Source organism: Mesoplodon bidens (genome assembly GCF_964165515.1).
Source record: "Mesoplodon bidens genome assembly, chromosome: 17".
Taxonomy (NCBI): Eukaryota; Metazoa; Chordata; class Mammalia; order Artiodactyla; family Ziphiidae; genus Mesoplodon; species Mesoplodon bidens.
This window is the reverse complement of record NC_138174.1, coordinates 63,438,760-63,450,858: the sequence shown is the minus strand read 5'-3', so window position 1 is coordinate 63,450,858 and position 12,099 is coordinate 63,438,760. Positions and strand designations below refer to the sequence as shown.

The window sequence follows — 12,099 nt, the reverse complement described above, 5'->3', positions numbered from 1 at the left end:
CTAAATATCATTGAAGCTAAATCTTTGCAAACAACCTTCATTATTTCCTTAAGAGAAATTCTTAGGTGTGCAATTGATAAGAAACAGGTATGAACATTTTCAGAGGAAGCTGTTAAGTAGCGCCAACCTAACCCTCCAGAAATATGATAATATTTTGTTTTCCTTTTTTTTTTTTTTTTTTTTTGGCTGTGCTGCATGGCTTGGGGGATCTTAGGGATTGAACCCGGGCCCACAGCAGTGAAAGTGCTGGGTCTTAACCACTGGACTGCCAGGGAATTCCGGATACCATTTTCTACTCCCACTCATAAACACAGGTGCACATTCGCAAACCTAGGTGTTATAACTTTGTTTTAATTGACATCAGTTTGATTCCAAAAAGCGGAATCACTTTCCCTGATGTCTTGCTGGAGGCCCAGCAGCTACTGGCTCCCTGCCTTCCGCATCTGCCCACTCTGGTCCACGTGCACCCACTTCTCAGATTAAACTCCCGAAGGTGGCTCTGTGCCCGTCACTCCACCCTGGGAAGTCTCTGCTACAAAACTGTCCCCGCTAACCTCTCCATCCTCCATCTCCACGAGGCAGCTCCCCTGGGGTTACTAGGCAGTTGTGACAGCTGAACGTGAAAATGTGTGCTATACACCTGGCAGTTCTTTTCCCTGAATGCTCTGCAGGTGCCCGGTTCTTCATTCACTGAATCAGGGCATCATGCCTTTGCTCATGCTGGTCCCACCTTCCGGAATGCCTTCCACATGCATTTCCACCTGCTGAAACCCTAACCATATATCACTAAGTCTGCCTCACCGGCCTAATCCCTCAGAAATGCTCTCCCTGACCCCTCCCTGTGGACTTCTCTCAACCCTCACTGACGTGATACCATCTTTTTCTAAAATTCCATAAAAATGATGACCTCCTTCTATCTTTCAAAGCTAATATGGCCTTTTTCTTATTTTTTCAACTGGACTGTATGTGTTGACAGCAGGATCTGTATTGGATTTGCCTTTGTATTATTTGTATTACCTGTGGTGTCCTGAGACAAAGAGACATTATGTAGGGAGCTGAGATTTTTAACTCAAGCTGGAGAAATTTATGGAAAATTGATTACCATATTATTTAGGTATATGATAAGTTGGACAGAGAAAAGACATGGCAGATGGATCCTACCACCATAAATACAATTGCAAATGGCCAACCTCACATTTTCATGGGGCAGACAATTGATACAGTATAAGTGGTTACGGTCATTTTACCCACTATGAAAATGACAACAATCTTTGTCCAGGCATTTACTCTATGCTAGTCTCCATGCTGGGTGCTTTAAGTGTCTTATTTTGTTTAAGTTGTTCAACAACCCTAGAGGTTAGGTCCTACCATTTCCATTTTGCAAAAGAAAAGATTGAGACTTAGTAAGATTAATTAGTCTGCCTGAAATAACAGAGGCCGTAAGTCACAGGACGGGACTCAAATACATGCGCATCGGCCTCTTTCCATTCTGCTGATGGCCTCCTTATCACCTGGATGGCCTGGCAGCTTATTATGCCCCTCTGTGTAGCTAGAAGAGAAAGTGGGGAGAGGTGTAGCTGCAGTTAAAAGAACAGGCCTACCATATAGATCCTATGCCAGACAGTTAAAGCAAGACATGGACACAGGTACCTGAGCTCAGGTAGGCTGGCTGTCAGCAGGAAGAACTGGCACCCACAGCTGGGCTGGCAGAGAAACCTGCAGCTAAGTAGGCACATGATGCCTGGGAAACAGGCCAAACAGACCTAGTGCCCTGCGTTGGGCAGCAAGAGTAATTTTTGATCCCATCAGGTAGTGAAAGAACTGCACATACACTGCTACACTGGGCTGTCTCTGACTCCGAGCCCAAGCAGGGCTGAGCCTGTGGTGAAATACCTATAGTGCCCACAGGAGGCTGGTGTGGGGAAGGCCAGACAGCAGGATGAAAACTGCCTGTGATAAAGACAGACTCCACTGAAAAGATGCAAATAAATGTACTAGAATCACACAGAATTAGATTATAATGTAAAGGCATGATTTGCAGAATATAAAAGTAAGTAAATTTGTGGGGTAAGTGGCACAGAACTTTCTAGAGCCGCATGCTAAGACACAAGAGGGGTTAGGTGATTCATGAGCTTAACTGCAAACTGTCAAAGGACAATTTCTTGGAAATCACAGGTTATCAGTCATCAAAAACTGCCTATGAGGGACTTCCCTGGTGGCGCAGTGTTTAAGAATCCACCTGCCAACGCAGGGGACACGGGGTTCGAGCCCTGGTCCAGGAAGATCCCACATGCCACGGAGCAACTAAGCCCATGTGCCACAACTACTGAGCCTGTGCTCTAGAGCTCGTGAGCCACAACTACTGAGCCCGCATGCTGCAACTACTGAAGCCCACGCACCTAGAGCCCGTGCTCCGCAACAAAGAGCAGCCCCCGCTCGCCGCAACTAGAGAAAGCCCGCACGTAGCAACAAAGACCCAACACAGCCAAAACTAAAAATAAATAAATAAAATAAGTAAATTAAAAAAAAATTTGCCTATGGGAGAGAAACGACTTTACTGGGAGGTCTTGTTTAAATGTGATTCTGAGTCGAGAAGTCTGGGTGGGCCTGAGATTCTGCATTTCGAAGAAGCTCCAGGGCCCACCAACCACCGTGAGGCAGCTCACCACACAGGGAAAGAAATGCTGGGATCCCCATTCCATGGTCGGTTTCCAAGAAAGATTCACCTACAATGTCACTGATCTAATCTGCATCCAAGAGGAACAAAGAGTCCCCCTGACACACTGACGAGGAACCCAACAGCTGATGCAGTGCTAAATCTTTTTTTTTTTTTTTGCGGTACGCGGGCCTCTCACCGTTGTGGCCTCTCCCCTTGCGGAGCACAGGCTCCGGGCGCGCAGGCTCAGCGGCCATGGCTCACGGGCCCATCCGCTCCACGGCATGTGGGATCTTCCCGGTCCAGGGCACGAACCTGTGTCCCCTGCATCGGCAGGCAGACTCTCAACCACTGCGCCACCAGGGAAGCCCTATTTTTAGATTTTTAAGGAACCTCCATACTGTTCTCCATAGTAGCTGTATCCATTTACATTCCCACCAACAGTGCAAGAGGGTTCCCTTTTCTCCACACCCTCTCCAGCATTTACTGTCTGTAGATTTTTTTTTTTTTTTTGCACGGTACGCGGGCCTCTCACTGTTGTGGCCTCTCCTGCTGTGGAGCACAGTCTCTGGACGCACAGGCTCAGTGGCCATGGCTCACGGGCCCAGCCGCTCCGCGGCATGTGGGATCTTCCCGGACCGGGGCACGAACCCGCGTCCCCTGCATCGGCAGGCGGACTCTCAACCACTGCGCCACCAGGGAAGCCCCAGTGCTAAATCTTAAGCTGGATTTTTAAGAGGCAAATGGCTTGAACAAACCTTTTCTCTTGAGTTCATGACTGCTGTCAGGTGCTTCAGTACCAGAGGCCCATCCAAGCTGTACGAGAAGTTCACATTGTCAAAGACGATCACTCCTTCCTGGGGCCAGGCTGGCGGTGGACGATGAAAGAAGTATTTCCGGGGTGCTTCTGTCTCAGGGTCTGTATATTCAATCACCCGTTCTACCGAAATCATCTGAAACACATATGACATCACATGAGTTAGGAAGGGAAGGTCTTGTTCATGGATGTTCGGAGATTGTAAATGAAGCATTCTGCTTGTATATCTTTACATCTGCGTTTCTATGGTTAAGAATATCTCCGGTCTTAGCAAACACAAAGGACAGAAGTAGGAGTTTGATGAAGCCTTTGATGATTTGCAAACTTGTTTATGGCCTTGTAACACTGTCCTTTACAGCTCCTTCCTTCAACATTATATTAAAGAATTAGAGAAATGAATGCAAAGATTTTCTTGATCCACTTTTCACACCTGAATAAAAAGCAAAAGAATTTTGTTAAAGAAAAGAATACTTACGGACGCCCATCAGTAGTGTGTTGCTACAGAAGGGCCATCTGTTATAGATGAGCAGAACTGGATGGTCGTCAAACCTCATTTTAATAATTAATCACTTTCTACTCTATTAAGGAAAGAAATGGAAAGATTTTGTTTTTATGGTTTCTCTCCCTTTAGGAGAAGATGCTAATACTCAAATGAGACTATAATTTACATATTGACTAAGGCCTTTTTTTGTTTGTTTGTTTGTTTTGCGGTACGCGGGCCTCTCACTGTTGTGGCCTCTCCCGTTGCGGAGCACAGGCTCCGGACGCACAGGCTCAGCGGCCATGGCTCATGGGCCCAGCCGCTCCGTGGCATGTGGGATCTTCCCGGACTGGGGCACAAACCTGCGTCCCCTGCATCAGCAGGCGGGCTCTCAACCATTGCACCACCAGGGAAGCCCTTGACTAAGGCCTTTTAAACAACTTTAATTTGACACCTTTGATAGCTCATTCTGAGAGGGGGCTTATCCTACCAGAAAAAAGGGACACCAGCAAATTCAGGCGTTCAACACATACAAGATCAAATGCTAAAATGGGGAACAGAGGAACCTATTAATTAAATAAACCTCAAAATACTGAATTCTTCTTTTACCAAAAATGAGGAATTACCCATTAAGAAACAAAAACAAACAACTCCCTAAGAAATTAGCTTATATTCTTTCCAGGATTTCAGAACCTCCCTCTTACAGAGACATTTATTATATTTGAAGACAGCTTGTGATGAATATAAAACCTGCTGATACGGCACACATAAGACTGAGAAAAAGATATATATTTTTTATTTTACATTAACTTTAAACAGATGGAGGAGGATATAAAAAAATCTTTTAACTATGACGTAAAAATAACAGTTTTACTATTTTACATACGAATTGCTTTTATGCCATTTAATGGCAAAGAGACTTGAAAAAGCTAAGAACGGTGAGAAAAGATAAACATCACCATATTCTCGACTTTGACGCTTTGCCAGACGCACCACTGGATCGTCCCCATGAGCATGAGGGCGAGAGACAGTGCCTGGCCAACCTGCCCGGCATCCAAAGCTAAATGAGGAAGGAGAAGGGGAATAAAGTCAGTCTCATTCTCAACCCCTTGCTCAGCCCCTTCTGTCACTTTACCAAGAAGACCCCTTTACATATTTAAATCATTTCATGCAATGATAGTATTACTCATACTTTTACTATCTGTTGATTGAGACCATAATACAGTGAAAAAAAAACCCACTATAAATTTAGAAAGACTGTTACATGCGTTCATTAATCCCAACAGGATTGACATACATTTTACAATAGGTGAGGAATAATGTCATTATTCAGACTTTTGTCATTACAGTTTCAAGAATCATTATGTAGGGCTTCCCTGGTGGCGCAGTGGTTGAGAGACCGCCTGCCAATGCAGGCGACACGGGTTCGTGCCCCTGTCCGGGAAGATCCCACATGCCACGGAGCGGGTGGGCCCGTGAGCCATGGCCGCTGAGCCTGCGCGTCCGGAGCCTGTGCCCCGCAACGGGAGAGGCCACAACAGTGAGAGGCCCGCGTACCGCAAAAAAAAAAAAAAAAAAAAAAAAAGAATCATTATGTAATTTCACTTACTACGTCCAATGTAGCTGCAGGTGAAACCACGAAAAACAAGGCAATGGGTTTTAAGAACCAGTGCTTTTAAATCTAAAATACTACTCTCATTGTTTCTTATTCAATGTTGTTACCATGGAATAGTTAGGGATGGTGAGTTCATGGCACGCAGGCCAATACCTGCTCATCTGGTACCCACACAGCAGGGAGGATACTGTTCTTCCCTACAGGGAATCTTTCTCACCTCAATACCCACAGCCAAGAGATCTGAGTAGCCCTAAAGCTAAAACCTAAAGTGCTAAGCTGAACAAAAAGCTTCATGGTAAACTTGGTTCTCTCCTCCCAACTATAGGACACTACCTGGAATGTTCAGAAGGTCAGCTTGCTACAGTTGCGAAGACCTCCACCCATTCAAAGAAAGAAAAAAAAAAGATAAAAGGTCTCATGAAGACACAAATGACTTCACATGGACCACACTGTGGAATCACACGCTATAAATGCTATAATACAATTTATTAGAACCAAACAGTGTATCTTAGACAAGGCAAGAGTCTAATTTAATAACTGTAAACAAAGCTATAAACTGTAGGCACACCACAGACATTCACATCTGTACTTACTTCCTGCCAGAATCAGGGACCCAAAGGCAGCAACAGTGACAAGGATGGCACAGTGGCATCCAGACGCACAGCGAGCGATCGGGACGTAGTCGAAAGCAGTAACCAAGCCTCTGGATTTGTGAACCGTAATAAGCATGATAAATAAGTAGAAAAACCATGTTAGCTGCTGCTAATGAGGGACAGCATTTTGCTCAGTTGAGCTACAGAAGATTTTACACAAGGTAGGACAGCAAAGCTCCACACCCAAGGAGCCTGAAGACTCCAGAAAGTTAGGTTTTGACAGAAGACAACATACGGTACACATAGGAATCAGTCCAGGGGCTTTGTGGGAAGCATGCACTGAAAAATTCAACCCACAGGTTATAAACAGAAATACAATCACAATAAAGAACATGGAAAAATGGTCTCATTGGTACATTTGCTGCAGTGCTGGGCCTCAAAATGAGGCTCATCCTCTCACATGTCAACTATTCCCTTTTCTCCAGTAGCAAAGAGCTCAGCTCACACTCTGTTTCCAGCACCTTCTGCACTTACTGCGGGGCCCTGCATAGCGTTTATTCTTACGAGCCAGTATCTAAACAACCATCAGCTAACAGGATCTGCATGTGGCTTTCAAAATGCCACTTTATCTTCAAAATACAGTAAAGACTGGATAACTGAGCCAGGATTTTATAGACTTAGAGGAAATTCTGAAATTTCTACCTAGAAAAAACTTCACTGATACAAAGAATAATACACAGCAAGTGGGCAGCAAATCAGGGAATTATTTTCCTCAATCACATCTGCTGCCCTGCATGCTGTGAAAAGAGAGTCGGCAAACTACAGCCTGGGGGCCAAAAACGGCCCACCACTTGTTCTGAAAATAAAGTTTTATTGGAACACAGCCACGGCCATTTGTTGATATATTATCTTTGTCTGTCCTTGTGCTAAAACAGGAAAGTTGAAAAGTTACAACAGAGACAGTATGGCAAACAAAGCCTAAAATATTACTCTCTGGCTCTTTGCAAAAAAAAGTTTGCTGACTCCTGCCCTAAAGGACAGAAAGCCACAGGTCACAGTGATGGAAGGACAATGCAAGCCAGTGAGGGGAGAAAAGCAGGGGTGTGACAGGGGAAGAGGGGAGCTCAGAGGGGAGGCTGAGAGGAAGGGCCGGGGAGGCGCAGAGAGAGGTGGGGGCCGGCAAGGCCACCCGACAAGGACTCGAGCCTCAGAAGGCAGCACCTCCCATCCTTGGAAACCATGTCCAGAAACTTACAGACCTGAATGCAAGTCCTGGTGTGCATCGAACAGTTCCTGAAACCTCTCGTCGGCTTTGTACGCCCGGATGGTCCAGAGTCCTCGGAGAGAAGATGATAAGTGGGAAAATACTGGGCTCCGAGCTGGGGAAGTAGAGACAAACAACAGGGAAAGTCAGGGAGGCTGGATGCAAGGAAACCAACTGCCTCTCGTGCTCCGTGGTTGCACATCCTGCCATAAGGGCTTCCTGGTGGGCTGCCTGGGAGAAGAGGGATGATGCCCCTGCTGTAGAGGGTCCTCCACATGAAACCTCCAACTCCTGCTCACACCAAGCTTCACTTTAATGACCTGGACATGAAGATTCTCTCTGAACCTATCTTTGACCAAATTCAAATCACAGCTAGGTTTAGATAAAGAAATCTTTTACTAGCTCATTCATCAAGGTCCTCCTCAAACATGCTTCCCTCCAGATTCTCCCCTGATATCCCTCCAGTTGGAGATTGTTCACTAATTTTTTAAAAACTTGATGAAGTATAGTTGATTTGCAATAATGTGTTAGTTTCAGGTGTATAGCATAGTGACTCAGTTTTTTTCTGATTATGTTCCATTATAGGTTATTACAAGTTATTGCCTAGAATTCCCTGTGCTATACAGTAAATCCTTGTTGCTTACCTACTTTATGTATAGTGGTGTGTATCTGTTAATCCCATTCTCCTAATTTGTTCTCCCTCCCTCCCTGCCCGCTTTGGTAACCGTTAAGTTTGTTTTCTATGTCTCTGAGTCTGTTTCTGTTTTGCATATAGAGTCATTTGTATTATTTTTTAGATTCCACATATAAGTGATATCATATAGTATTTATCCTGCCCTCCTCTGACTTACTTTACTAAGAATAATATTCTCTAGGTACAACCATTGCGCTGCAAATGGCAATATTTCATTCCTTTTCATGGCTGAGTAACTACTGTCCACTAATTTTTGAGTCGGCAGCATTTTTAAATTAAATTCTCTGTGAAAGTGCTCACCACACTGAATTTTGATGAGTTATCTACGTGTTGTCTCCACCTTAGATTAGTAACTTAAGGGCTTGGATAAAATCGGCATATCCCCCAAACTGGAACAGTGCCAGGCACAGGACAGGGGTGAGAGGGGAAGGTGAGTGGACAGTCTGCTGTCTTCCTGCATCCCGGGACTTTCCTGAACCTGCATCAAGAGTCTCTTTGCAGGTCACGGAGCCTGGGTATCGCACTGCCCTTTTGCCTGTAGGACCCGGGCAGCCGAGGCGTCTCTGAATAGTCTTGACTCCACTGCATGAACCTGATGGATGTTTTTGTAACTGCCTGCTGGACACTTGAGGCTTCTGGAGGTCACTCTGCAGGTGACACTCACATCACTCTTTTAGAATCTGACCGTGACCTTAATGTCCATGCTTTTTTGAGTGACTTCATGTGGGTCTGGGGCCTCGTGTCACATGACTGGCCATTTGTTTCCTGGCATCTTCTCTAAGCGCACACTGAACACGAGCACCACGGTCTGGCTCCAGCACATCAGGGAACAGGTGGGCTTCAGGCTGCTGGGCAGGGAGGACTCTTACGATTTTCATTCCCCACCGTGAACTAGGCTATAACCTGCTGTTGTCAGGGACAGATAGTGTGACTCTGTGACCTTGGATATGGCTTCAGCATTCAGGCACTGCCAAATGAATAAAGCTGGCTAGAGAAAGGCAACCAAACTTCATCCTGGTTCTATGTGCTGCTCCCTGACTGACCACTGCTATGCTCGCTTTTGCAAAAATATGCAAAAAAAAACACCCATTATAATCAGCTGCAGATTTGTCATTAAGATGATAAAAGTTAACCTAAGCTTCCAGAGGCAGCTAGGCAGTAGGATCTGAAAATAAACCTCAGGACTTTAGTAGTTCTTCTGAGCATGAAAATGAAGCAGGTTTATGTCGTCTGGCCACAGCAATCAGACGTCCTTCTTTTTGCTAGTGGCTCTAGCAGTGGCCTTAAGACATACTATCATTTACCGTATAGAGAAAACAGCAGTGTTATTATTTATGACACAGACCCACTATCTAGAGAGAAAACATAAACAGTTCTAATGAACTCACCACCACATTTAGTGATCTGGGGGAGTGGAGGGGGGAGTATCCAGATTGAATTTATGGTCTAACACTGTCCTGCTAGGGTGCCGACAACACAAATACTCCACAGGAGCTGTGCCCAAGTTTTCAAGACCCCCATAACAAACACTGAAAAATTCCTGCGCTGATTCTTTAAAAAAGCCTCAGGAGGTGCCCGCCTCTCACTTTCATATGGATGGGAGGTGGTCCTTGCCCCAGGCAAAAATCTCTGTCAGGCATTCCTTCTGGAACAACTCTTTGAATGTACCAGATCTGCTTTGCAACAAGACTATTGAATGACTCCCTTTCATGAGTGGCCTCAAATCATACAACATCTGAAGCCTTGCGTGCACAGAAGACTGGATGGAGCTCATCACCCTCTTCAGCTTCCCCAGGTCCCACCATCCTACCAAGTCACACGGGCAGAAGAGCGCACACATGTGGACTCTACTGCTCCACAGTCCATTCAAACACCTCACAAAACCAGACCTCACGGGGCTTTAGCTGGTTCTCTTGATGACTGAAAATTTTTTCTACAGCTTTTATGAAACTGATGCCCACTATCCTTTACGTAAATACTTAGGATAAATGCCTCTTAAGAATTTATTACTTTAAAAAAAACACACAGGGCTTCCCTGGTGGCGTAGTGGTTGAGAGTCCACCTGCCGATGCAGGGGACACGGGTTCGTGCCCCGGTCTGGGAAGATCTCACATGCCGCGGAGCGGCTGGGCCCGTGAGCCATGGCCACTGGGCCTGCGCGTCCGGAGCCTGTGCTTCGCAACAGGAGAGGCCACAACAGTGAGAGGCCCGCGAACCGAAAACAAAACAAGACAAAAAACCACACAAATACCACAACAAAAATACTCCTTTGTCTTGATGAATTTAGATTTTTTTCCACTTAGTAGCTACGAAGAACCTTGGGATCAATATGCTTCTCTTCTTGGCTTGGTTTCTAGAAAGTTAAGTTGGTATTAATTTGCAATAACTACCCATGGTTGGGATTTCTGATGTAAACATCTTCCTTCCTTACTTTTTGTCTATTATCCTTATACCTTTTTAAAAAATATATAACAAATATATAACAATTCTACTTATATTTTTTGTTTCAATATTAATGAAATATGTGCATTAATAGTGAGATAAGCTCTGAATTATTTCATCCTCTCTGATTACCTGCAGAACAGAATAATTAATCATAAAATGTGTTTCCCATTATTCTAAAACTAGGAAGTCGAATGGAGTAATAAACTAAATGCGTACCGAATGGATTCCCCCTCCTGTGTCCTTCTAAGGGGATTATTTTCAGCAGCCATTTATATGAACCGCTTTGGGGAAGGGGGACCACAAACAGGGTGGTATCACACCAGATACTGGTGACGATAAATGCAAACCTGAAAATAACAGCACTTACCTTTCTAAAGCATTAACAAGTGCAACTTCATTGCCATCTTTGAACATGAGAAAGAACGTATTTTTCAAATATATTACTTCTGATACATGTTTTCTGATGTCTCCTTTCCTTTTCCTCATCTTTTCTTTTCCTTGTCACTTCTAGTAACTTTTGAAGAAGAAAAATCCCGTTTTCCTTCTTCATTAGTTCCAACATGATGACATGTTTGTTTTTTAGAAAAATGCTTACTGAGTGGCTCCTCTGTGTGAGGAAGTATGTCATGAACAAGACAGAAACAGTCCCCATCCTCACGGTGTTCACATTCGTCCTCCTCGTGCTAAAATGCAAAGCTGCAGCTGACCCGCCACCAGCTCCATTTGCCTTAAGGGCCACATGGACTCACAGTGGCCGTAATATCCAATTACCGAATGCTAACTTAGTGAGAAATTCCAGAAGACAGAGTCTGCAGAATTTCAGGGGTCTGGTTCATTACAGCATAAATGGAAGCCAGCCTGAGTTGCCATCCCAACCTGAGAGCCCCGGGGAACTCACTTGCACATTCCAGGCGTTTGACATCTCCTGACGTCTCTAAGAAATATCTCCGGAGAACGAAGAAAATGATGCCAAGGGGAACCAGGGGCGTCACCATCCAAGGAATCACAGCCACCATCACGCCTGCCACACCAATCCCAAGGAGAAATGTCTAAAATAGCAGAAAGAGATACAGAGGCCTCCTTGTCAAGGATTCTTTTCAAAGATAAACTTGGCCGTTTTGTTAGGATTGCATTCTTTTCCTTGAAAGACTTGTTGGAATGGTAGGCAATGCTTTCCCATCCAAAGAAATAAAATTATAGGTGGTCCTCATATTTATTTATTGCGTGTGTCAAACACTATTAAGAACTTTCTAGGTATTAGCTCTTGTGATACACTCAGTAGCCCTGTGAGGCAGGCATTACTATTTTTCACAGATGAGAATATTCGAGACTCAGAGTAGGACTTGAATCCCAAACTATCATGAGTCAGTAGGTGTTACCAGAGAGATGAGCAAGCAGGTACCACAGATGAGGAATTCAGAAGCTTCATCTATACATGTAGGGGTAAAGAGGTGGTTAATTACAAATTCAGTGTCCAGAAAAGTATGAAAAAATTCAAACGTTGACCTTTGGAAGTAGGAATTCCTCTTTCTTT

At 44.7% G+C, this 12,099-nt stretch overlaps 1 pseudogene across 1 annotated transcript in view; it reads right to left on the bottom strand.

Annotated features, from left to right (window-relative positions):
* Positions 1–12,099, bottom strand: part of LOC308605044 (ATP-binding cassette sub-family C member 4-like) — a 112,540-nt pseudogene that overhangs the window by 57,547 nt on the left and 42,894 nt on the right. The window contains exons 12-16 of the transcript XR_014017928.1: positions 11,464–11,614; positions 7,422–7,541; positions 6,163–6,272; positions 4,914–5,014; positions 3,415–3,609 (exon numbers count right to left, since the gene is read on the bottom strand). The product of XR_014017928.1 is annotated as an ATP-binding cassette sub-family C member 4-like (transcript). The remainder of the gene's footprint in view (positions 1–3,414; positions 3,610–4,913; positions 5,015–6,162; positions 6,273–7,421; positions 7,542–11,463; positions 11,615–12,099) is intronic.